Raw genomic sequence first — 25,752 nt, forward strand, 5'->3', positions numbered from 1 at the left:
TACTTTGGCTATATCACGCTAGGAAAACACTGGTCCGTAATGTGTACGATCTCCAGCAAGGTATGATTAGCGAGCAGAAAAAAAAAAGTCTCAAGCCGTGCATTTTCGTTCAACGTAATTTAAGTAGTTGTACGTCTGCTGTTGAATGTTTACACAGCTTTCATTTCGCTACAGGCGAGTAGTGAGAGTTTTTGACAGCGTTCCCTGGTCTGCGCAATGTTTACTAATGATGGCTCGCCTTCTGAAATATTGCGAATGAAAGAGGTTGAAAGATAAGCATTACCAGAGCTTTCGTGAATATGCGGACTGAACGATTTAAGAGAGGCGCATTGGAAGATAATTACGCATGAATTATAAACAAGCACCGGAACCCGTGTCAACAACGACCGGGAAGCAGAGCTTCTTCAGAAAGCAAACATCTACATGTTTTTTCTTTATTTTTTATCAGAAGCGAATAAGCGTCTTATAGCAGGAGAGCTTCCAATCAACCATGAAGCGTCTTATTCATCAAAAGTGCCACAAAAATAAAAAAAAAGAAACCCGTGATGTGAACATTGTGGGGTACTGTAGCGTCAGTCTGCAGTATCTGCTTTTTATGCCCAGAGGGTAAAACTGAGCGAAGAAAAAGAAAGCTGCTAGATTTGATGCGTGCGTGCGTGCGTGCGTGCGCGCGCGCGCGCATGTGGTTGTGTATGTGTGTGTGTGTGTGTGTATGTGTGTGTGTGTGTGTGTGTGTGTGTGTGTGCGTGCGTGTGTGTGTGTGTGTGTGTTTACCTTGTTCTAGCTAAGGTCTTTTGAGATAATATTACACTGACGTGATTGTCTAAAACAATTAACAGATTACTAAACTAATTGTGGGTATCCTAAAAGACACAACGCAGGCATTATCGGCCCGACATAATAGCGCTTCTAAGTACACTCGTGCAACTTCTACATCTGCGGATAAGGGGATCATCTTTATAAATTTCCTTCCAAATAATATCAGCTATTTGGTCGATGAAGGCATGCACGGGTAGAAAATGAATCGCTCGGAGAAATAGGCGGTACTATGCAAGCGCTGTCTAGTGAACCAGCTGTATTGACAGTGTAGCCAGCAGCACCTCTGCAACCATATATGTCAAATAGAGAACTGGTATCGCGAAGACAACTTCTCGACCACCAATGTAGTAATGCGAATAGAAAAAGAAATGTCGCCGTTTCGCCCGCAAGGCGAAGCATCGGTTGCAATAGCAAATTAGCGCACAGTTATACGAAGCCGGGATAGTAGTTTTATCGGCATGTAAACTTGGAAACATTCGCTTACTAACTAAAGTAACAAGCATACGGTGTCAGTGCGCACGAGCACACATGAACACAACACACTCGATGAGTGCGGACACTCGCTGTCGGAACGCTGGTGCGAGCACGCGCGGCAGCAGCAGCGAGCGAAGTGACCTTCTTGCGTTCTATCTTTTCAACGCAAAAGCAGCGTGAACAGCGGGCACACAAAAGTACGAGCCGTCTGCAGATCACTTTCATATACGGCGCGCGCGACCGCGTGCGGCCATGCCAACTACACACTTCTTTGTGGCGTCGAAGCCACCGCCCCGCCCACCCCCCCTCCCCTCCCGCGCTGCCTGCCTGCTTGCCTTCATATATGGCGCGCGAGATTGAGCCGCGATCGTCAGTTCCCCTTGCGCCCGGTCGAAACGCGCAGTTGCTGCCGGCGCACAAAGCCGCCTCCTCCGTCCCTATCCATATCCCTACGGCCTTCCGCGCGACGGAAGACGGCGCGTTGCTCTCCGCTTATAGTTCCGCGCGCCAAATTGAGCCGTGGTCGTAGGCTTCCCTCGCGTGCTTTTTCAGTCGCACATACGGCATACAACGCGCGGCGACGATGTTACCACTCTTGGGACATTATGCGGAACATCGCGGCGACCGCGACGGCAAAAAAAAAAAAAAAAAAAAAGCGCTTGGAGTGTCCATATATTTGCTAGAGCAGTAAAATGCCGAATAATAAGCAATTTCGCCCAAGTGTACCTTTCTCCGCTTGTTTGTTTTGGTCTTCTGCTGTCGTTCCTAAAGATGACGTCTTACCAAACTTTACAGTTTCCCTCTAGTTGGAAAGTTCGTCGGCTCTCAGCGCTCTTCGCATCTTTTGGTTCACTGCAGAGTTACAAACGCTTGGTTCGAGTAACAAGAGAATAAGGCGCTGAAGAGCTCGCCTAAGCGGGCCCGCCCACCCACGAACACAACATCCCACTCGACGCAGGAAGCGCTTAATGAAACGCCCGCGGGGCTGCAAACAGCCACGTTTGACCCGCCGAGCTTATGCTCGCGCGCGAGGCACTCCGGCGGGCAAACACTGCAAGCTGCGTAGACTTACGCAGTCGGCTGTATGCCGGAGGAGCAGCAGGCGGTGCTGTCAGGCGGGACTTGTGCCTCTGGCGACTCCGCGGAGGCAGTAATTAAGGCTGCTGTTATGCGCGCTCCCTGCGGAGTCAGCATCGCAGTGAATTTGTGGGCTCGCTGTTGTTAGAAATGCGCGTAACGACGGTAGCGGAACTTTTTTTTTTTTGTGGAAGCCCATGTTGCAACGGATATAACGCATGCGGACTGACAGAGCTTTGGTTGCCGATGACAGTTTAGGTGCGCAAGATTTGTGGCCTGCGTCGAAAAAAAAAAGTGACTGGCTATCTCTCTCTCTCTCTCTCTCTCTCTCTCTCTATATATATATATATATATATATATATATATATATATATATATATATATATATATATATATATATATATATATATATATATATATATATATATATATATATATATATATATATATATATATATATATATATATATATATATAGGGCATTTTTTGTATGCGCTATACGTATCCTGCGTTGTTTACGTAGGCTGTTTTCGAGGCACTTAGAAATTGTATGCGAACTACAGTTACGCGGTGGGGTGTCGTTACGACGCGGCATTTAAGCTTGAAAAGCTTATGAGAAGGCAATATTTAGGTTTCAGCTAAGCTCTCGGAGAGGCTCATAATCTCGTGCACACCGCGTGCACTTCGCTTCCAATCACTGAGTAAAAATGCAAGTATTACGGCGTGCGGAACCAGGAATGGAGCTTGGAACTCCTTTACATTGGCAACGGCGACCTACGGCCAAGTATAGGAGCATATACTTCTACTTGTTAAACGCGTGGCTAACGTTAGAAAGGGGAGGAGTTCGTGGCGCTAAGCGGGAAATGTGAAGATTTACAGTGAATAAAACCGACCTTAGCAAAGTGTCCAGCTCTTGGCATGACAAAAGAGGCAGAAAGTCGACGAGTCTATCAGCGAGGAACAGGAGATAGCGATGAATAAGTGTCACATTACATTAATAAATGAGGCGGCAGTGACGACGGTGACAGAGACGTAGTGGGCTTCAAAGAGTAGTGAGCTGGCGCTGAGTTACTTATGCCACATTGATGCTGGAAGCTGGTTGCAAGCCATCTCGAAGCACCTGTTTGACTTGCGGCCTCGATGCTTCTCTAAACCTGCAACAGCTTGGAATTTGCTGGTTTGGTACAGCAAAGTCTTCCAATATTAATGAACTGAACTGAACTGGCCCCTTTCCGTGTTCTCCAGGCGTCAAGTATCATTTGCAAGAAAAGAAACGCCAGAATAAGGTAGTACTTCGTTAATATGTCGCTTCTTTTTATGCGTGGTCAAAAGTCAGTTATAATATTTCATCTCTATTCAATAAGAAAACACACAACGCTTTCACTATGTCAGCCTTTGCACTCGGCGCCGCGTGAGCGCCCAATGCGATGGTGCAGATCGAACTAAGACCGTAATGGCGCCACGTTTGTTCTTGTTGAAGTACGGCCAACAGCGCTAGACGTAGTAGCTTCAAGTATACTGTATACTATAGCATCACTTACTGGATACTTTAAGTACAGATAGTTGGTGGTACCATATATGTGTTCGCGGTGCGTAGGTGCAGATCTGGTTTAATGATGAATCAGCCTGTTTCCTTCAAGATAGCCGAATGGATTCTTGAGGTCTACGTGATGTAGCCAGAACTATTCTATAACATCCGTTTCACTTACTCGGCCCGCTAACAGTGCGTTCTTGAGTCATATCGTATAGGAAGCAGTGGTATCACACAAACTGTTTCGCCATCGTGGTGCGCTGAAGTGGCTTACCAGAAAATTACGCGCCGCCACCACCTTATCCTTCTGTGTTAGCTAGTTGCCGAAACAAATAAGTGGATGATTGTTATCGATACCGGTACCGTGGTAACACGAGTGGCAAACGCAAGGCCATGCTTGAGAAGGTTCCCGCACATTAGAAGTCCTTCTGAGTAGAGCAGACGTGGCCCTATCGGAAGGGCGGAAGGAAAACAGCCTGAAAACAGGCATGCAGATGTACTTCGCGTCTTTGTTAACGGTCACAAATGGGCGGGAAGAGCGGCACATTAAGAAACTCAGGGTCGCGTCTTTCACCACAAGGTGGCGTGCGCTGGCATTGTTGGCGTTTTTAGAGCCAGCAGTTGACATAAGAATCATTTCAGCTCGAAAAACTACGGAAGCGACGGCACGTTCTTCAACGCGCTCTCAGCGAATCTCGTCCGTCTCATATTTTTCTGTCTTTCTTTTGTAATTATTTTCTTTATGTAGCTTCGTCTTCACCTGAGCAAGCTGCCTGGGGATCCAAGAAGAACCGTTCGCCTAATTAGGAAATGTACTCCCCTGCGAGATGTTGCTGTCCGCTGCTTGTGCCAAACTCTACTCCTCATATGTTTATCCCCGTTCTGTCGCTTGCACCGTCTTCGGATGAAGCAGTTCGTTCCTGCGTTAAATTTTCATTTTATGACGCTATATTCTCCGTTTTGGGATATATGCCCTTTCTTAAAAGTTCTGGACTATGCTTTTAAGGCCATTGTTGCCAAGCCTGAGGTTTCTTGTATTTGCTCCTTCCGGGAGAGGGATTCATTTTAGTGAGGTATGTATTTGGAAGAAGTTTCTTTAGACGAAAATATGTTGTGCAGTAATCTAAGGACGACAACATAAGCTGATATGATCAGTGTTCTAGTAATAATGCACATTTCTTCATGGGGCTTAGCAATTAAAATAAAGAAAGAAGAAAACCGCAACACAATGGTGCATTCTGCGATTTCCGCGATTAAGCACATGCTTGTTTCGACCATTCTAGAACAAACTCTGCTGTATAATACCGACGATTCTGCCTCGGTTAGCAGACAGATGGCGCGCAGAATTTAGCTAATTGAAAATGTTACTAATGTTGAGGCGTGGAATTTTGTTCTTACAACCAACCGCCGCAGATATGAGCCGTATTGAAGCCACAAGTTTAGCGGCTGTTTCTATAACTTATCGCTGCTGTTTGCTTTTATCTCGGAAATGAACCTCTCTCCAGATAGCAATCACATGGGCAACTATCATTTTTGTCACTCTCTTAATGGCGACAAAGCTAAAGTAGTTTTAATACAGGCGCACGAGGGTATTCGAACTTTCCTGCATTCATGCAGGCGCCCTCAGAGGATTTTCAGGCAACTAAACTCCGGCATAATTAGAAAACGTTACGAGCAACATTCCCTGTATGTATTATCTTAAATGCTTTATATTATTGCACTATTTCACTCTGCCGAGAAAAGAATAGTAATAATGAAATATAGAAGCACAGTCATGGCACTATTTCTCTCCACTTTACCGAGCAGTTAAGGGTTAAAGACCAAAGCCTGAAATTCAAAATGTACGCGTAAACGCAAAGGCGCACCACTCAGGAAGGCCGCTGCAGAATTTTTCTTGCTTTTTCGTTATTCACTTTCAATTTTATTTCGACTTCGCTGTTTCTTCTTCTATTCTCCGCCATTTTACATGATTCCCCTGCTTGCGAAAGGTTCCTGCAGCATACGACGCGTGGAGATGGTGTTATATCGCCATTGGACTTTATACGGAACACCACGGCGATGCCGATGGCGACGGCAAAAATCCGCCTAGAGTGTGCATATAATTGCTATTGCAATATTACAGTATATAATTGCTTTAAACAATCTCGTTCTCTCGGGTGGCGACAATCGGAAGTCATTGTCACAAGGGCATCTCTTGCGTATCTCAGATGTGTAGTGTTTCTGCTGATCCTCCCTGTCTTTCGTCCCCACTTCTCTCTCTCTCTTTCTCTTTCTGCTGATCTTTACTGTTTACTTGATTTCTTGTAACCAAATTTTTTTATTCGCCTGCATTTTTTCTTACTGCGTGTCTTTTAGAGAAAGAAAAAATGAAAAGAAGAATTTACTCGGGAAGAAGTCCTTGAAAAACGGACTCGCTTCTGCGATCTACTTATTAATTTACACGGTCCCCGCTTAAGAATGCCGTGCTGTCTTGTGTTCAAAGTTTCAAACTCGTTGCCGTTGCAGCCAAGCTGTGCTGCTGCCTTGATGAATACTGAATAAGGCACCTGACGAGAGGGCGCGTTAGCTACTCGAGCGCACAAGACCACCTTGATGAGCTCCTCGGACATTTACGTGCTCGCACAAATTCGCTTACAACCGCGAAGCAGCGCATAATTCAAGTGACCTCGATGATTTTAATCTCTTTATTTTCTCTGCTACTAAGCTTATAAGCGTGTATCTCATTCTGCAGTAAAGAAGAGCGTTTTGCCGATGCATGCAAACGGATAAAGAGGGCTTAGGAGAACGGTAAGTGGCACCTGTGCAAAGTAAACTGACAGGTTGTGCCCAGCGAATAAAAAAAAAAAACGAACTTTTCCCTAGTCCGGGGCCGGCATAATCTAGCGGTTCCTTTCGCTAAATCCTATTTCTTTTTTATCATCCACCGCTGGCAAGCGGCCAATCCTGCTGATAGCAGAGGTGGGTCGCCGCTCATCCCGCAGGCCAAGTACCAAAACGAAAAGGCTTGGAATAGAATGGTTACACTATGCCTCCTCTGTACTACGTTTCAGCTTCAGGCGGTTGTGGCAGCCGATGAGCAGCCTCTGTTTGCAGTGGTGGCAGTGGTGGCATAGGGTTTCTCACTACATCACCTAGAGAAAAATCTGCCTTCTGACGAGAGCTAGCTGTGCCGTCAGGGGAATGACGGCATATGGTTCTGCGAGCCTTCTGTTGGCTAATGTTGTACGAGGATTCGTCCAAAACGTGGGTATGGCTAAGCATATAACGCGTCATTAAATGTAAAATCTCATAAAACCTATTCATTCACTCATATTGCATCTTTCAATAAAGTTTACTCACCGACAATGCACAATCAAGCTAAGGAAATCAAGAATAGTCAACACACTGTTACAACGCCACCGCGAATCTTGTCGTCTGTTCTCCAGCTTTAACTACCCACGGATATTTTTTACGTTTCATATAACTGTACATCCACTCAAAAGTCCTCCTAATTATAAAAAGCATGTTTTTGTGTGATAATAAAGCTATAACAGCTGTTTAATGGTGTTGTAATAGAAAATGCATAACGTGACAGAGGGAACGGTGCTAGCCAGGGTCATCTTCAAGGTGTACTTGATCTCCGAAAACGATGCCAATCCGAAGTTACCATATACCGGCATTCCCATGGATACAAGCGCGCAGGAGCGCCAGTTTGCCCTCTGAGTAATATAGTGAGTAATTATATGGGGGACAGGTATGTATGTATGTATGTATGTATGTATGTATGTATGTATGTGTGTGTGTGTGTGTGTGTGTGTGTGTGTGTGTGTGTGTGTGTGTGTGTGTGTGTGTGTGTGTGTGTGTGTGTGTGTGTGTGTGTGTGTGTGTGTGTGTGTGTGTGTGTGTGTGTGTGTGTGTGTGTGTGTGTGTGTATGCACGTGTGTGTGTGTGTGTCTTAAGCCTGGGAACCAAATGGAACGGGGGCGTGCAAGGACATTGCGCGAGCATGACGAACGAACAGCTTGAACAGTTGACAGAGAAACTTCACCAAAATATCTACTCCTTGTGCATGTAACTAAACTACGTCGTTTTTCCTATAATAGCTTTGAAAGCATAATATGCAAACATTCCATATACATGACTATGTCAATACTTCACACTTTAAGGCAAATTTAAGCTGCGCATTGCTATTTACAGTAAATGTGAAAGAAGATAAGCCATCAGGCGATTAACATTGCAGAAAACTAGAACGTGAAATGTGAATACTCGTCCAAATAAAAAGCACTTCACTTTCGTATACGCCTCATCAACCAAGAAGCTTAGATTATCCTGTACACCGCAGTTCGGAAAGAGTAAGGCAAAATTCATGTTTACTTGAGAGTTTCACAGTCACAAGAGAAACGAGTCTTTAAGGCCACCTCCTAAGCAGCAAAGTGACAAGGCATTTAAAGAAATTATGCGTGATTTCATTTCTCGCGAATGCGATTACATGTTATTGGTATATGCAGCCTGTGGGGAATGTAAGTTCTGTTGTCAAACCCAGGATAATAGATTAAAGGCGTCATTCTGTCTCCATAAATTCGCTGCGAAAACCTGCGTGAGTACGCAGGATAACGATAATTTTGTTTTGTTCTAATTCCAAGGCCATCAACTATTCTCCAAAGCGTTGCTCGTACGGCGGGTGATGGAGACCGCGCCCCGAAAGCGCGCCGAGGCAGAAATCGCTACGTAGATGTTCCTTAACGCAGTAGAAGAAAGCTCGGCGCACAACTCGAAGAACCCTGATTGCCTAACTCACAGGCAATCAAGCGGATAAAGGCGTAAACTCGATTTTCACAGAGCTGCCGCGGCTGCTGCTTCTTACACGTTCTTGGAATTCCGCGTCCATGCGTTTAACGATTTCATTCAGTTTCGCACTAAAGACGCCGGGGACCCAAAATGCCAGAATCGAAGTGCGCTGGATCGGAAAGAATGCTAGGGTTCGCATTTCTGCGCTGTTTACTTTCAGAAGAGCGATCGCTTGCTCCTGAAAGCATTCTTCCCCGAGGAACGTTACCTAATTGCTTCTTTATCAGTGTATCCGTGGTTAACGTATCGACTGGTGCCCGGCTATAAAGTTTGAATTCGCATGTGCGAGGAAAAGAGGTACCGTGTGACGACCTGTTAGACCGGGGGCTTTAAATCTTGAGCCCTATAAGCCCGAGGGCTTTTCTCTTATCTTTTCATTTCTTTCTTCTTGTCTTCCCGTGTTTGATGTAGTTTTCTCGATTGCAACAGAGACGGCAATCTGAAGCTGGAATCAGGAACAAAAGCTACATGTCCTACGCTTATGACCGTTATTTCACTAATCACCCCTTAAAACATTTCGTCATGAGTAGTAGAAGCACACTTGTTATGATTTCTTGTGTTACTTCTTCTTCATCCTTTTTTAAAGCAAGTTATTCAATGTTATTAAATGTTCAGCGTGAGACTAATTATCAGAGGGCTTAATGTTCTTGCACGGTCTCTTTAATCAGTATCTGTTTTTTTATCTGTAGAAGTCATATATTGTGCATTTTATTACAAATGCTATTTGTTAATTTGAACAGCTGCACGCACTGCGCCAGCAATATCTTCGGAACTACGTCTCTTCAAACAGTGTGGAAATGTGCTTGAGCGTAGCAGTTATACAACAAGGGCTGACTAGATTATTAAGAACATACATTAAAATATTCCGTACGGGAAAACTCTTACGAGAAAAATTCTGCTGCATCAACGTATATTTGATAGTTTCTTACTCCCGTAGCTTACGCAAGTGCTCGAACTCTGATGCAAACCGCCATACTGATAACTCTATGAACTAGAAAGTGTCGACGTCTGCTCTAACGATTTTGCAACGAGCGATAAAGCTTTTGCTCTCTTCATTCTTTCAGAAATAATTTCGATTAACAAGACGACGTAGAGGAGAAAAAAAATCATACTGTCGATTGAAAACCCAAACAAAATGTCAATTTGAAATGATATTGGGCAACCCTTTCCTGCAGTGGTGTCGGTGTAGAAACACGAGAGATTACTATTTTTCTGCGACATACTCGCGTTAGCTACCTTGATTAGATTTTGTTTCTCCTTTCCGTCCAAATCTCTTCTGCGCCTACCCACGTGCAAGGTAGAAAACCGGAATCTCGCATCGAATTGAACTTGCTGTCTCTACTCCCTCTCTGCTGATCGTTTTGTGAGTAAAAGAGTTGTCGTACTTATGTATACATACGCTGCATATGCATAGATGAGCCACCCCGAAAAAATAGAACAAGGGCTTGAGGAATACAAGGGCTTCAGGTTGCACGAAAGCGTTTATTACTGTGAGAACCTCGCTGTACTGAGGCACTGTACTGAACATGCACTTCTGTTTATCACATTGTCACCAACCAACACGAAATGGTTTCTTGACTGCATATGCTGTCGTTTGAAGTAAGCTGACAGAATAGACCGATTTCACGACGAGTTGCACTGCACCAGCGCTGCCGCAAAGCATGATCATAGTGGTAGACCTTAGCGGGCGGAAGGGAAACTATGCAGTAAGGATCGTGTTGTGTTTGTGTCATGAAAGGGACGCTTACCCTTGGCAGGTATAAATGCGAGAATAAAGGTACTCTTTAATAGGAGTGGGGTTGAGCAGAAGCACATCCCCACGTTCCCATAAAATACATTGCAAAAATCTGCCATTGGTATTCCCCTCTAAGTTTCCTTCTGTAAATTAAAGCGGGAAAGCGCCAAGAATTACTGTAGCTGGAAGGGCTTCTCCGTATGCGCTTCGAATGTCGTAAAATTTGTGAACTGAATTATGGAAAGCTTGGGTTTTTTTCTTTTGAAGACCTTATTGACCGCTTGTGCTACAGTCACTGCACAGTCACTATTCAGTTGCTACAAATATACTGCACTGCCAAGGCAGCAAGAAGCATTTGTTTGCTCTTTTTTTGTGTGTTTTCTGTGCTGAGCAAACTTTTTTGCCGCGTTAGGGCATCAAGGTGCAAATTCTGTAACTCTATCACACCTCGCGTCTGCTGAACACAAACGGCGCCCTGGGTTATAGGAACCTATGAAGTGAATTTCGTTTTGCATAAACGATGGCTGCTTTTGGCACGCGATTCGAGGATTAGGAAGCATTGAAGTTGTTTTGTGCATTCGATTCGTGGTGCTTTTATTTTGTGTACTTGAGCAGGTTGATGACTGATCATAAATGGCTAAGATTCATTGCATCCAAAAACCTTCTTCTTGGTCATTTAGTTCGATTGAAGTCTCGCTTCTTTTCTTTTCTTTCTTTCGTTATAAAAACATGGTTGGGTGTATCCCATGGTAACAACAAATCTTTGTCGTTGCACACCCGTAGAATATCATCAACTATTTATCCAGTTCTCCGGCACATTCCAAATACCCATAAGCATATCGGCTCAAGTTATTCTGTCCTTAAGCGTGCAATATGCAAAGCTACGTTTAAAATCTGACAAAGAAAAAGTCTACGAACTCTCGCACTATATAGCATAAAATGTAAAGGCCCGTTTTTCAGCTACCTATCCTTAACCGCAATGCTCGCTGTTTAAATAGGCGTGCTTTGCACGGAACAATACATATCGTTGCACTGTTACGGAGCCCTAAGAAAAATACAAATATAGAACTGTTGCAGCTTGAAAGTTTCTTCCAGCGCAGTCACTTGCACCAGCTCTTATTGTTCATTTCATTGCACTAGAGCGCACTAGCTCAGGTCGACTTCTCTGTCTTTTCTGTCAATAAATTTTTTTCTATATATTCATTGTGCAATGTTGCAAACTTGCTAATTGAACACAAGTGGCAAATTTTTGGATAAGAATTAAGGACGGGGAGGCGTGCATGTAACATGGTCCGCAAGTCATTCACTAATATGCGATATGAATATATATATATATATATATATATATATATATATATATATATATATATATATATATATATATATATATATATATATATATATAAAAGCGGATTCTGCAAGTATACGCGTTTGTAAAGACGCTTGCGTGTGATCTCCTAGATAATTTCCTTGTTGAATATGTGTTCTGCGATGAACTGCACGACTAATTAGGTACGTTCGGAGATTACGAGTAGTAACTAGCGTTAAACAATAGGACGAAGAGAGGGACACATACCACAGTACTGACTAAACACAAGTGCCTTTGTCATTCCAGTCAGCATGTACATATACTCTTCTACCGCTATCTCACAGCGCAAAAGCAACATAATTCAGCATAGTCAGCGCTGTGGTCTGTGTCCCTCTCTTCGACCTGTTGTTTAACGCTGTTTACTACTCGCAATCATGAACCAACCAGCCCAAATGCGTACTCTTCTGCAGTTCGCAGACTGTTTCGTCTATCCGCAAAAAACAGTGACCATAATTATTTCCCAACGATCTGTTCGTGAAGCGTAGTTGCTAAAAAAAAGATGAACGATTGGGCTTATTCTATTCCTTCGATATTAACCTTCCTAATGGGGCTCCGGAACTATATACATCTGTTTCTTATAATATGTGGCGCACGTCTGACGCACGCAACGATTCTTTGTGTCTGGCTCTTTCAAGTTGCCTCTGCAGATTTTGAGCGGAGAACTCACTTTCACTGCCGTGGTGGGAACGCTCACGTTCCAGAATAAATTGGTGAACCGAATACGTCGGTATCGTTGCCCAGAGAACGGGGTAGATTGTTTTATTCATGCTGCATACACACTGTATACACTGTCGTATTTTTCATATCGCAAAATGGTTTGCCAGAGTTGAGGTTAAGGTAAAGTTACGATGAATAACGAAATCTTCTGTGTGCAACATTTACTTCCAAGAGCGGGTAAATAAATGCATTTGTAGACATAAATATTAGCAGCAGTCCCAGCAATCACTCCTGTGGTGAGTCAGACAATAAACAAGTGCATTTGCGTGTGGTTTATTCGTTATGTTCTGCAGAGCTAAATTCTGATATAAACTGTAGGATGCCTTACGCGCCCAGCTTTGATCAAATACATAAGCAAGCCAAACCCAAGTGAGCATATCGCGGAAGGGCGTTCATACGGCAGACCTTTTCGTCCAGGTAACAATTAAGCCTACTGCTGCAAGCGACCTTGAAACGTTGCCGAGGTTATTCATCTTGAATGCGTATTGAATGAAGTTTTATAAGATCCGCAGTGATCGTCGATTTCGTTGTTAGGCGGGCGAGTTCGAAGAAATCCAGCAATGTGCAATTCTGCACTTGGCTACACAAGCGCTTCCCACTCCGGTTTGCCGTTTAATCCGCTAAGACTACAAACACCACCAGCCTCCGCCGCAGAGGTGCTGTGGTAAAGCTCGCTCTCAAGTCGTGCTTCGCCATCTCTCGTGCCCTTTTCACCTCGCAGCACGTCGATATTAACACGTGGCCGCACAGAGGTGCATCGACTCCCGCCGACGAGAAAGAGTTTGTCGCGGAGCCAGCTGCTCACATGTCCGGCGCAGTCAACAATGGCGCGCGATTAAGAGTGTGCGTGTTAATTAGAAACTTTGTGCGGGAGTGTGCGGGCGAGAACGGTGTTTATATTCACCTGACTGCCTCCGGCAGCTAAAGGGAAGGCGTGCGCAATACGTCCGGGAGAGTTCTTGGCATGGAAAAGTATCCGCCCAGCACCGTCTTGTTTTAATTAGCTAACTTAGAAAGAGCGCGCGGCTAATCGCGATAAGCGTGCGAGCGCATTTCGTAAAGAGCGTCGTCGAGCCTTTTGCGAAAAAAAAAAAAAATAAGACAGACACGCAACCCCATTTGGCACAGTTCACCGCCTGCTGAGAAGCAGCCTTAAGCAGAAGCAAGGGTGAAGCGCATTATCGTTTTTTTTTCTTCGTTGTCACCGAGCTAGCGGATAAGTGCCACTTCTGGGCTCGATAAAGATGTTTATAAATGAATAGTAAAGAAGGCCTGGTGCTGAAGAAAGCCTCACACTTTCGCTGTACAATAAACTAAAAAGATCTTGGGGTGCCTTGAAGCGGTAGGAAAGTAGGGTGTGGCGCGTTGTGGTTGAAGCTGGAGAACCCAATTACGAGAAGCTTCGCTAATTTCAGCTCGTATTTCTCGCAATTATATAACGGTATGATGATTACGACATCCACGCAGACCATTCGTGACCATGTTTTTCTAAAGGGAGTGCAAGATCGCAAACACCCTTCGCACGCTGTCCTGACAGAAGATAGTTAGTCCTGAACCAACTTTCCTTAAAGCCTCAAAAACGCCTTGGAACGAGTATGGTGCCTCCCAGAAATGTATTACCTTAATAATATTACAGAAAGACAGCGCGATACCTACGGTTCTCATTCCTCCTCAATGTCCTTCGTTGTGTAGGAGCACCGGGGTGGTTCCGGGGGTGGGGCACCGCCTACGTCGTTACGTCACTTGGCTTCAAATGTTGTATTTCTTCTTTCAGTAAAACTTGACGGGCGCTGCATGCAACGGATACTTCCAGCATCTATTAATACAGTAACGTTGGTCTTATCACTTTGATGTGCTACAGATATGACATGTTGCACCCGCGGTGGCTGTACGTGGTACATGCGCTATGCAGGAGACGCAGCTACGCGAAACTATAGTGCGCGACGTTTCCTATATATATTTGCACCACAGGGCTGGAGTGCACGCTCGGTGCCGTGTGCTTCCGTCTGGCCACCCTCCATGGTGAGGACCGGCTTTGTTCTGCAGGCACTGTAGCCGAATCGAGATTGCTCATTTTGGAGCCGTATCAATAGTTCAATACGAAGCAATTTCTACCAAGGCGTCAAGCCAGCTGGGAGCCACCGGGAGTAAGCGAACGCTGGCGCGTATCCCTTGTTAGCATGTGCACGCTAGCGCGTGTTCACGTTAACCGCCCTTCTTCGCGAGGAGCTGCAGGCGTAGCGCACGTGTGGTCTTGGCTTAAGTTTCGCGTGATTTGAGTTGGGGGTACAAGGCTAATCAAAATTGCCGAAACCGGACGCCTACGACAGCGATGAGCATTGTGGCCAAAGCTTCATTCCTATGTGGGTGGGCGCGGTGGAGCGTAATGAAATGGCAGGTGGCTTCTTCCGTAAGTGCATAATTATTGTCGAAATACAGAACGCACATTTTCGCTTACTTAAGTGTGCTTAGTTAACTGTGAATGAATACACAAAGTAAGGGTAGGAAGAAGTGCAATCATACAAACACCCTTCTTGACTGATGTCAGCTATTAGCCAACAGCAGCTGTCTGTGGGAATCTTGCATTGCATATGACGAAATATAGAAGTAAGCGGCGGAATTGAAGAGTTTACAGCGCAAACACATGCAACCACAAAGTATAAAGGACTTTGTGGTTGCATACTTTGTGGTTGCATGTGTTTGCGCTGTAAACAGTTTTCATGTCAAGTATGCACCAACTCACCCAGAAAGAAGTTTTAATGGAGGAATTGAAGAGGATTAGGAAAATGTCTGTGTTAGAAAAAAGGGTGTTTGAGAAAAAGGGAAATACGCGCGCAGCTCACGACTGCAAAATTTGGCTGAGATGTTGACAGCAGCGTATGATTATCCGCGGACTGCGTTTTTTCACCGAGCCCGAAGGGGGTGGTTCAGAGCCTGCAAAAACTTAATGAATTAATACATCAATTCTAAAAGAACATAGTTTGTTAACTACAGTTAGTGCACAGCGCGGCATGTGGGCGGCGCTAAACGACTATAACTTAGCGGCCAAAAAACACGCAGCCACGTTTTTCGTTGTCTAGACATGTGTATAGCGTCTACAGAGTCTGTTCATTACATGATACAGCAGAATTGTTCCGCATGAGCAAACCACTGTTTAAATGACGCGTAGCATATCGAACACAATATCCAACCTAATGGCACCGAGACAATGCAAATAGACGGGAGAGTGGTAACGTGACATCCTGTATTGCGCGGATGGCACCAGGTGACTTCAGTTACTACTCCTAACTCGTGTTACACTGTACTAAATTAGCAAAAGAGTCAAAGCGCTCGAAGCTCCAGTAAAAGCCACGTCACGGATCCAATGCCGCTTCGTTGAAACGCCTGAATGGAGCCGGTTGCGGATTCAATTCCAGCGGCGCTGGAGTGTTTGCTTATCTCATTTGCGCAGATCCTGCCCAGACACTAAAGCGATATTCGTTCTGCCGATAGCGCGTGATTTATGGACCCGACAGTGTGACTGCGCGGTCGGGCGATCGCTTTGTGCGTGTTCGGTTAGCGAGGGAAACAAAAAAACGAATTGCCTTGAATGAGGCCTCGGATAATCAGCGAGGCGCGAGCCCGTCACTCCTAACAATGAAGCGGAAGGAAAGAAGCACGCATTAATAATTCTTATTTGAGAGCTGGTACTCGAACCGTTCTATGCCGTAGTGCCTTCTGTCAAGGTAAAAGAAAGCAAGAAAAAGAACGACAGGCACACGAGCGTGTGGGCTTCAATGCTATATGTTTTTTTGTTTTGTTTTTTTGCAAGTGATTGATAGACAGGACGTCCCAGCTTTCAACAAGGGTAAATCATTTGCAACGCATTATTTTGGCCAGGTCATTCTTTCTTGCGCATTGATTGAGACTGTTTACGACTTTTTAATAATCTGCATGCATAAGTGCCATTGGTTCGAGCAATGGTGAAACATGCACAATTTCCTCCGAAATTGAGGTGAACCCTTTTAGAAGGCACGGGACATTCGCGCCTTCGGTAGAGCTAATGCTTCCGTCTGAAATAAAAAGTTGCGTCTTTGGCAACATCGCAAAAGATATTGCACGATCTCAAATTGGGGCTGCGACGTCTTGTGCCGGGAAGCGAACTTTACTCATTGTGCTCCAGGTGCCTTTCGTTGACCTGAGATGGCATGTCCATTTCGGCGATCTGGGACATAACAAATGACAGACGAATTTAAAGCTCTTCTCAAGTGTTCTTTACTGAAGAAATATGCTGATCAAACGTACGTGCTACAATCGAAGAGAAGCGAAACTTTAGGGAAGTGGATAATTAAGTGCTATAATATAGCATTAAATGCGATGCGTACACTTGCCCTCAATGTGACTCTATGCAACGTGTTATTTCAAGCAACGCTCATATTTATGTGCCGCACTGGTCGCAACTTTAATGCCATGCAAAATTTATATTTATGCACTACAATCTTTCACAAGATATGGCGAAATGCGAAGAGCAGTTCATGCGAATGCGCACTGTGGGACGTCAACACAGTGATGTCAGGAGTACGAAGACGTCTGATGTTTGTCAAGAGAAGGATGCTGAGAAGAGGTGTTTATTACTATTATTAGCCGGTTTCATTCCTGTGTCTTCGTCTTAATAAAAAGGGGTGCCAGGCTGTGTTCTTCAATGACTACCGAGTCACAGAGACATTATTGGCAATGAACGTGCGCGTGAAGCTGCTCGACTGGCATTAATCGGCATGTATTAATCCCGTTTTAGAAAAAGGACACTGCAGGAAAGCTCGCGTGTTCGTTCCCGCCAATGCACAATATCTGATCAGAATAAGAGAGAGAGAGAGAGAGAACCGAAAAGGGAAATGTAGGGATGTTTAACCGAGGACGTGCCCGGTTGGGTATACGCTATACTTGGGTAGGTGGAAAGGGGAAGAATAGATAAGAATGGGAGAGAGAAGAAAAATAATTAAGAGTCAGTCATTCGCAGAGTCATGCGCAGAGGAATGCCCGCTGTCACAAGCGCTCGTACAGTGCAGTACCTTTCAAGAAGTACAAAAATGCTTTTGTGGCCTTTCCCATGAAAGAATGCACAGGCCATGGGCCCAGGATCTTTTCTTCCGAGAGCATTCCGTTATTCAATAGACTGAGTTTAGCTTGTAGAGTACGTCGTTGAGCGTCGATGGATGGATAGTGACGCAGAAGATGCTCTATATTCTCATTACACCAGCACAATTTGCACGCCGCACTGTTGGTCATTTTTATTAGGGATGAATAGGCATATATAAAAGCAGCGCCCAACCACACGCGACGCAGTAAAGTTGTTTCGCGACGGGAGAGTCCAGGTGGCAGGCGAAATCACAAGTTAGGCTCGACAGAGTGCAAGCGTCAGTTGGTGAAACCCGGTGAACTCCATCGTAGAAGTGTGATGTGGCGAGCAAGTCATTGAAGTTTCCAGAATTGCAGTTGATCACACCAAACCTCAGCTAAAATATACCAGGGCAGGCCTGCACATTTACTGGATCCTACCTCACGCTTTCGATTTCTGTCGAGACTGCCCTGAATAGACGCGACCGTTTAGACGTGACTTTCAGCGACGCCTACACTTTCCACATAGGGATGGCCGACACTGAAGAATCTGACCACAGCGAAGACGCATGAGCCACCCGTCATATTCTGTGCCACAGCCCGTGGTACTGCGTGCAGAGGCGCTTAGTTTTTGTTGCACTCAACTACTTGAACGGTCCGGCGTATGTCGAAATGAAGAATACAACATCCACGGTACCCGTCCTTGTATCAGGAGGCTGCGCAACCTAAGCCTGACCTGTAACCTAGACCTAAACCTAACCTAAACATAACCTATAAGCCTGACGACGCGGAAGCAAATTCCGGCCGCGGCGGCCGCATTTCGACGTGGGTGAAGTGCGAAAACGCCCGTGTACCATGCATTGGGTTCAGGTTAAAGAACCCCAGGTGGTCAAAATTATTCCACAGCCCCCCACTTCGACGTGCCTCATAATGAGTTTTTGTTTTTGGCGCGTAAAACTATATAATAAGAAATCTTAAATACTGCGTTTTTTTTTTCAGTCCACAGGCTTGTCCAAGCGTCTACAATGAGAATGCCTTTCTTTCCATTTTTCCTTTTTTCCTCCTTATTACTCATTTGTTGCCAACCCAGTGTAGTGTAACAAACGGAAAAATATCATCTGTAGAAGCTCTCTAAACCCTCTCTCTTTCTCTCTCTCTCTAGGATGTATCGCATCCCACCTTACGCTTTTACGTTGTTTCGTGGCACACCAAACCTCCAATACCGGCAAATCACCCTGATTTTGTATTCCGAAGGTACAAGCTATCAATCCACATAAAGTAAATGTTTTCTTTTAATGTCCTTTTAGCAGCCGAAACAAAGAGGCTGCCACCAATCAAAGGAAAATGTGTATGGATGAAGTTCGCTCCTCTTTGTTAATGTACGGTGTGTAGAACTCGATACGAGCACCAGTATACGTGCTCCGCCGACAGCCATTAAGTTTTCGAAGCACGCTTCGAGTCTTCATTCCGTTATACGTCTTCGTTCGACGAAGCCGTGGAGGAAATTGGATCTCCTGGTGACTGCGCCTACCCGCTCTTTCACTGCGCCCCCCCTCTCCCTTACTCCTTCGAACCCCTACCCCTTACTCCAATCAGGGTTTAACGGAGATCAGTGCGTTTCTCTCTACTATAGTTGCACGGTTTCTCCAGGGAGGAAATGCTCGGCCATTAGAGGAGAAATAATAGGTATTTAACCGAAGCCTTCATTGCTGAAAGAATGATTTCCAGTTTTTCAAGGTCCCTTCCTACATCTGTAATTTTCGCGGGCCGCTCGCAACAACCTGGGAACGCTCAATTAAACTAGCCCAGTGTGTTCCCTTGTCATTTATTTTTATTTTTAATGTAGCAGAAAAGGGTCGTGCACGCAGCAAGAGATTGTAAGGGCTTACAAAGAAATGTACCCACTACCGCTGGCAGCATCAAAAGGTGTGACAAGGGATGATTTCGAATACGGTACTGTTAATATGCTCTTTCCAATTCAAGTACGTCAACGACCATCGATGATGCTATGATGCAACTGAGCAATGCGCTCCAGCAAGAAATGTTTGTGGGCAATTTTCAAGAAGATATTGAGTTATCTCCCGAAGTCCACCGAAAAAAAAAAAATAGTCGCCGTATAGTTAATTCAACCGGTGCAGTGTGGCTGGTATTTAAAACCCGCCAATCCGTCACCGAACATGCCCACGACGTCTTCTCAGTAAATAATTCGGTCTGATTCACTGCGGAAATGGCAATAAGCTCTCCCTCTAGGTGGCCTTGAAATACCTGGACTAACGCTGCACATGCCGCTAACATCGCATTCAAGTGCTACGAAGGCTATGAAGTTGTTAAGATGCCATCAACTTTTCAGAATGAACACAAGCCTACACGAAGATTGAACCTGCATCCAGAGTAAGCCTGTGCACAATACATGCTGCATGTGGGCCTTGGCACCGCGCGCAGTATGGTTGTTCATTTCGAGCATGTCCCGAGCTCTTGAAAATACCGATATTTCAAAGTTCTGGTGCTTCGGTGACGCGCTTTGCGCAAGCGACCATTTCTTTCACTTCTGACTTGGCGCCGCCGCAGTTCATTCCTGGAAGGTCTGTCCCGTCGCTGTCTCATATTTTCGCCTTTCTGTCTACATTAACGGCAATAAATTATGAACCCTTCTCTGAATCCAATACCTGTCAGAAGTGTTCGCCCACCGTGCTAAAGCCTCGCTCTCGGTGTGCACTTGCAAGCCGAACGACTTCTTTTTTCTGCTCCGACGGAATCTTGGGCCACCGTGTCACCTTCATCACTTCCTTGCGTTTTGTTGTTATTTTTTGTTGAAAGCGTATAAAACGGCCAACTCCTGCGTTCGTTTTTTTGTGCTTGCTTCGTGGCCTATAAACGTCAAAGCTCGTCAGGAAGTTCCGCGGCGCTAGCTATCTGGTACCGGCAGAGTCAGGTTCTCCTAAATTTGATTTTCCGGAGAGTGCGAGGCCGATAAAGTGTGCATCCGGATCGCACATTTTGCTTCGAGTGCGATGTCGTGGTGCACTCACGCGAACAACGTAGAAAGCTGAACTAATTTATTTTGTTTGCCTAAACTGTCATCGCATTCATTGTTAAATTTACTCCTTGAGAAGTTGAGGCGATGGTGCGATCGTACAAATGCTGCGTATTTTTTTCCCCCTATAAACTTTTACGGCGTTCCTCATTACGCATCTCGTGAAACACGCTGGAGAGAAACGGAGCCGTCATGAGCTCGAAAATGAAAGTGACTGTTATCCGCTTGAAACCGCAAATCCCGCGCTATGGTTCTCTGACATTTTTCCTTGATTTATAACACAACCGCAACAATTAATGCTTTAGGAAACCTTGTGCACAGCTTTGCAATATTACCGTACTCATTCGAATGAATGTGCACCTGAAGATACCTAACAATGTTAAAGATCAAAGCGTAGGGAGCTAAACTTTGTTCTTTTGCTTTGATGTAAAAGAAAATGGCAAACTTTTTGACTTCGGAGAGAATTGGGACGTTTGTGGGCAGCGGACGCGTTTTTCCTATATTTCTAAGCAAGTTACAATAAATTCAAGACTTCAATTTGTCAGTATCAATAGCTCATTAATTTTGCAGTTTATGTCTTGAACAGCCTATATATGCTCATTGGCACTTTAATTTTAAATTGTTACCGGAGACCAGAAAAACCACACCATGATGTCACACGACCACATATAGCGGCTCATTATTTTCTCTTTGCGCAGAAAAGTGAGTGTGCAATGTATAGTCTTCTTTTGTCATTGAGGAAGACAATCTCGTTCCTCTGTTACATTTGAACCACACTTGTTAAAATTACCAAATAATGAGCGCCCATTTCTACGATAGTTCTTGCAGTTAGGATAGCAATTACACTTGCAGCTTCAAGCAAACAGTCTATACCGCTTCGTGTTTTCCGACAATTACTGCCGTTTGGCGACGTCCACCGTATCTTGTAAGGAGGAGCGTAAATTGCACAATACAAAAAAACTAAAAACTAGGCCTTTCCTTTTGGAGAACTCAGGATCATTAGGCATTATGTTTTGCGATGCTTTCGCTAACCCGCGCTTACTAAACGTACAGGTGATTACGTAAACTCACGCTGGGCCTGCTGCCACATTGCAGCTGCTTTATTTGTTGTAATCACGTGTTGTTGTTCTAAGTTGTGCACTAAAAACAAATATTCGCTCCGAATACGTTTAGCCAAGTTCACCACTATGAATAGAAGTTCTCACGCGTTCCCCTTCGCACAAATGGGATTAAGAATGGGGCGGCAAACGTTCGGAATCGGACATGAGATTTTTGAGGCCATTCTACGCCACCGGTCAAAATTTCGCTTGATCACTGTCTTGGAGGGTGACATCTCGGCTACAGACTGTTGACACCAATTTTGCTGCCCTGAAGCTTGTTCGGCGAGGCAGGAACACTTTATTTGCTCGCAGGAAATAAAAACAACAAACTAGTTATCACAAGAAGCCAACAAACACTGAGGCCAAGGATAACATAAGGAAAATTACTTGTGCTTAATAAATGAAATAAAGAGACGATAAATTAATGGAAATGAAAGTGAATGAAAAAACAACTTTCCGCAGGTGGAGAACGATCCCACAACCTTCGCATGGTGCAATCGGGCCCCTCGGTTAACCCCCTTCCTTCTCGTTTAAACGAACGATTATGGCGTTTTGGAGAGCTTGTTCACAATGTCGACGAAAAGTTGCGACCCTGGCTTACGTGACAATCATTTAGCAAAATCATGAGCCATTCCACTCTTTGAAGGTGGTTGACCAGCGAAGTTGTTTAGCACACGACACGGAAGCCACACATAATTTTCAACAAAGGTGCATACTCATTTATTGTCTTGATTGGTGGTCATTATTTCACTAGCAACTGCAATCACATTCTCTGATAATGTTAAATCGATGTACGCACGCCGTTAGGTGGATCGGTGTGGCATCGCAAGGGATATGTATGCGTAAACCGCTCTCTTTTCGGTACCGACACATCCGCATTGAAATCATTAACAACGACAACAGGGATAGTGTCATCGCAGCTAATTCAGGCAAAGTGAGTAGCCATGAATCTTACTGGACTATGAATCATTGCATTTTTTTGCTTGCTTACGGGGGTACGAGCCATTTCTCACGGGGGGTATGCGCCATTGCTCACGGGGGTATGAGTCATTGATGATGATAGTTTTACAGATGCTGTTCTGTATGTTGTATGCGTGATTAGAAAGAATTTAAGCACTGTTCAGTTCACTTTGGTGAGTGATTCTAGCCTCTGCCTTACGGGGCTATGAGCCATTGCATTTTTTGCCTGCTTACGGGAGCATGAATGCATAGGGGGGTATGAGCCACTGATGATGATAGTTGTTGTTCACGGATAAGAAAAATGCACGGAACGCTAGCCATATACAGCTACACTGTAAAAAAAAAACTAAATTAGCTGGTAGCTTCAGAGCGCTGACAAACATTATCTCCATTGAGTTGTTCTGGTGGTGTTGAGTCGGTGCCACACTAAAGGAACAACGCTTTCTTTTGTAGTACACTATGTAGGAGTCTTAAAACTACAATGTCCATGTGTGTGCGCTGCTGGCATCAATTTGCTTGTCCCTGAGATTGGGTAACTTGTTCTGCGGAGAAGCGGTGCTTTAAACGCTTAAGGCTCTCGGAAACCCTGCAATTCTCGCTGAGGAATAATTATTTGAAGCCACTGGAAGGACGGGTGGACTGAAGCCCGCACGCACAAGGCGCAGACAGACAGACACATACAGACAGACGGATGGAGGTCGGAAAACGTTCAGACAGAAACCACTTAATTTAATCTTGCTCGTTCTAAATAAATATATCACACCACCTTTACCACTTGCGACATAGCTGCAATGCCCGCGAGTGGTAGAGACGAAGAAGCCTCCACGAGTCGCGCTATAGGACTCTCTGAACTCTTCCTCCAAAGCCCCACTCGCCTGGCCGTCTCCTCTACAGCGGACGCTCATTTATCGAACGGGAATCAGCGCAGCAGCGGTGGCTCTCTCGACATCCCAACGGTTACGGCTGGTTTCCCCATTACGAAGCTTGCTGGAATGGGGCGCTCGTCTGGCTTTGTTGTTGATTTTTTTTCCTAGTTTCTCTCCGCTGCTCGGTGTGATTGCTTTAATTGGCTGCGGCGTGGAGCCACGCGCACTGGCCGTAATGTTTCGACGCCGATTCCGAGCGACGGTGCGTCCTAATTTCGTTAACGGTGGCACACCGAGGCTCCATGGCTTCGTCCGTAGGTGAACTATTGAGCGCCTTTCTTGTTCCTTCTTTCCCGCGGTGGATAAAACACAGGCCAGCCCGCACTCGGATGTCGTATGTGCGGGCACAGGGCATCAGCTTAGTGTAAGATTCGCTTTTGCCAGAACTAGAGCCAAGTATCTATTCTTGTTATATATATATTACAGGCGTCGATTTAATATTACTTCTGCAAACACTCCGAACCAACAGTTATAGCTCGTTGCCATCAACAACCCGAGCTCGAGTCTCGCGCTAGAGCGATGGCAAGTGCCCCGGCGCTGCTGGCCGCTTTATCTCCACTACAATTTCTGCGGTGGTGAAGAAGAGCCATCCTGGACGGCCAAGACCAACACGCAGTTGATGCGTGACGCGCACTCGACGACCCACTGCTGTCCGGGATATCTGGCAGCAAACTTTGGGGTGGCTCAAGGAGAGCGGAATGGAAGTCATAGTCTGAGAGGCGAGTCAACGGCAAATGTAGGCGCTGACGAATCTTAGACACGGCGATATCCCTAATGCAGGCACTGGTTCCCGGTCGTGAAGGAGCGGGCCAGCTGGCGGCACTCTGCAGAATGCCGAGAAAGTTGTGGAAGAGATGGTGAATTCGGAAGCACTCGGTTACTAGCAGACGCTTCCGAAAGTCGCATTATTTTTTTCTGCGTGCTTCTATTCTTTGAACTATTTCACTGGCGGATCCTGTGATTCAACGCTTCACTGATATATGTATATACAGGGTGTCCTGGTCCAACTTTAGCCGGAGTTTAAAAATATGGAAATGCCACGTAGCTGGACAGAACAATGGAAATGTTTGCTGTTGCTTGAATATACTCCAATTATTTTTTTTCTTTCCACCTAATTAGATAATTAGTCTTAAATAATTGTTCAGCTTCTAAAATATCATAGTTACATTAAAGTGTGAATGAGGAAATTGTAAAGCGGCATGAAAAACTCCAGATACAGCTTTCTGTTGCTCAATACATGCCACCTAAAAACGTTTTTTTCGAACGTGAAAGAAGCCTGCAAAGGCCCGAAAAGTTGCTGCGCGTCTGGCCGCTCGAGGGACTTTGCGTGTATTTGCATAAAACTCCCCAAACGTGGGCCGATCGCGAGGATAGTGCAATGCCGAGCTGACCCGTGACGGAGCTGAAGCAGGCGTTAAGCACTCCCCAGACGTGGGCCCATCACGAAGATAGGGCAACACTGGGTCGACCCACGGCAGTGGTGAAGCAGGCGTTAAACATTGTTCATACTTGGGCTGATGCCGAAGATGGTGCAATTCCGGGCCGACCCGCGGCTGAGGTACAGTTTGCCATTAAGGGGCCCACATACACAGATGGCTGGTCATCATCCTTCACGGAGTGGAAGGGCGCTGATTTTACAGTTTACGAGTTGTTATGATTGGGGGTTCAATCTCATCGCTCGTGATCCGTTGTCAAGATTGGAGACGGGCATGAATTAGAAGGTAGCTGGCCCATGCCGTCGTCCAACTTATCCACGCTGAGGACGTTCATGAAGGGAAGGACTGCTTGTCATCGACAACGAGAAATATGGGTTTATTTACAGTATTTATATCAGTCTAACATGACTGTTTGAGAGAGAGTGCCCTGAGCAGCCGCACAACAACGGTTTTTAAACACTCGGTCCTCTCCCGATACCCAGGTGACGGAAACGGCCGTCCAAGCACCGTAGGCGAGTTGACCAGGCACCGAAGGGGAGACGAAGCGCCGTAGGGGAGACGACCCGGCACCGTAAGGGCATTTATTCCCCGAACTGCAGCGCGCCCGCCGGCCGCCCATTGTCTGGCGTCTTGGTCGGCGCGAGGGAAGGGGT

Source organism: Dermacentor variabilis, chromosome 5 (assembly GCF_050947875.1).
Source record: "Dermacentor variabilis isolate Ectoservices chromosome 5, ASM5094787v1, whole genome shotgun sequence".
Taxonomy (NCBI): domain Eukaryota; kingdom Metazoa; phylum Arthropoda; class Arachnida; order Ixodida; family Ixodidae; genus Dermacentor; species Dermacentor variabilis.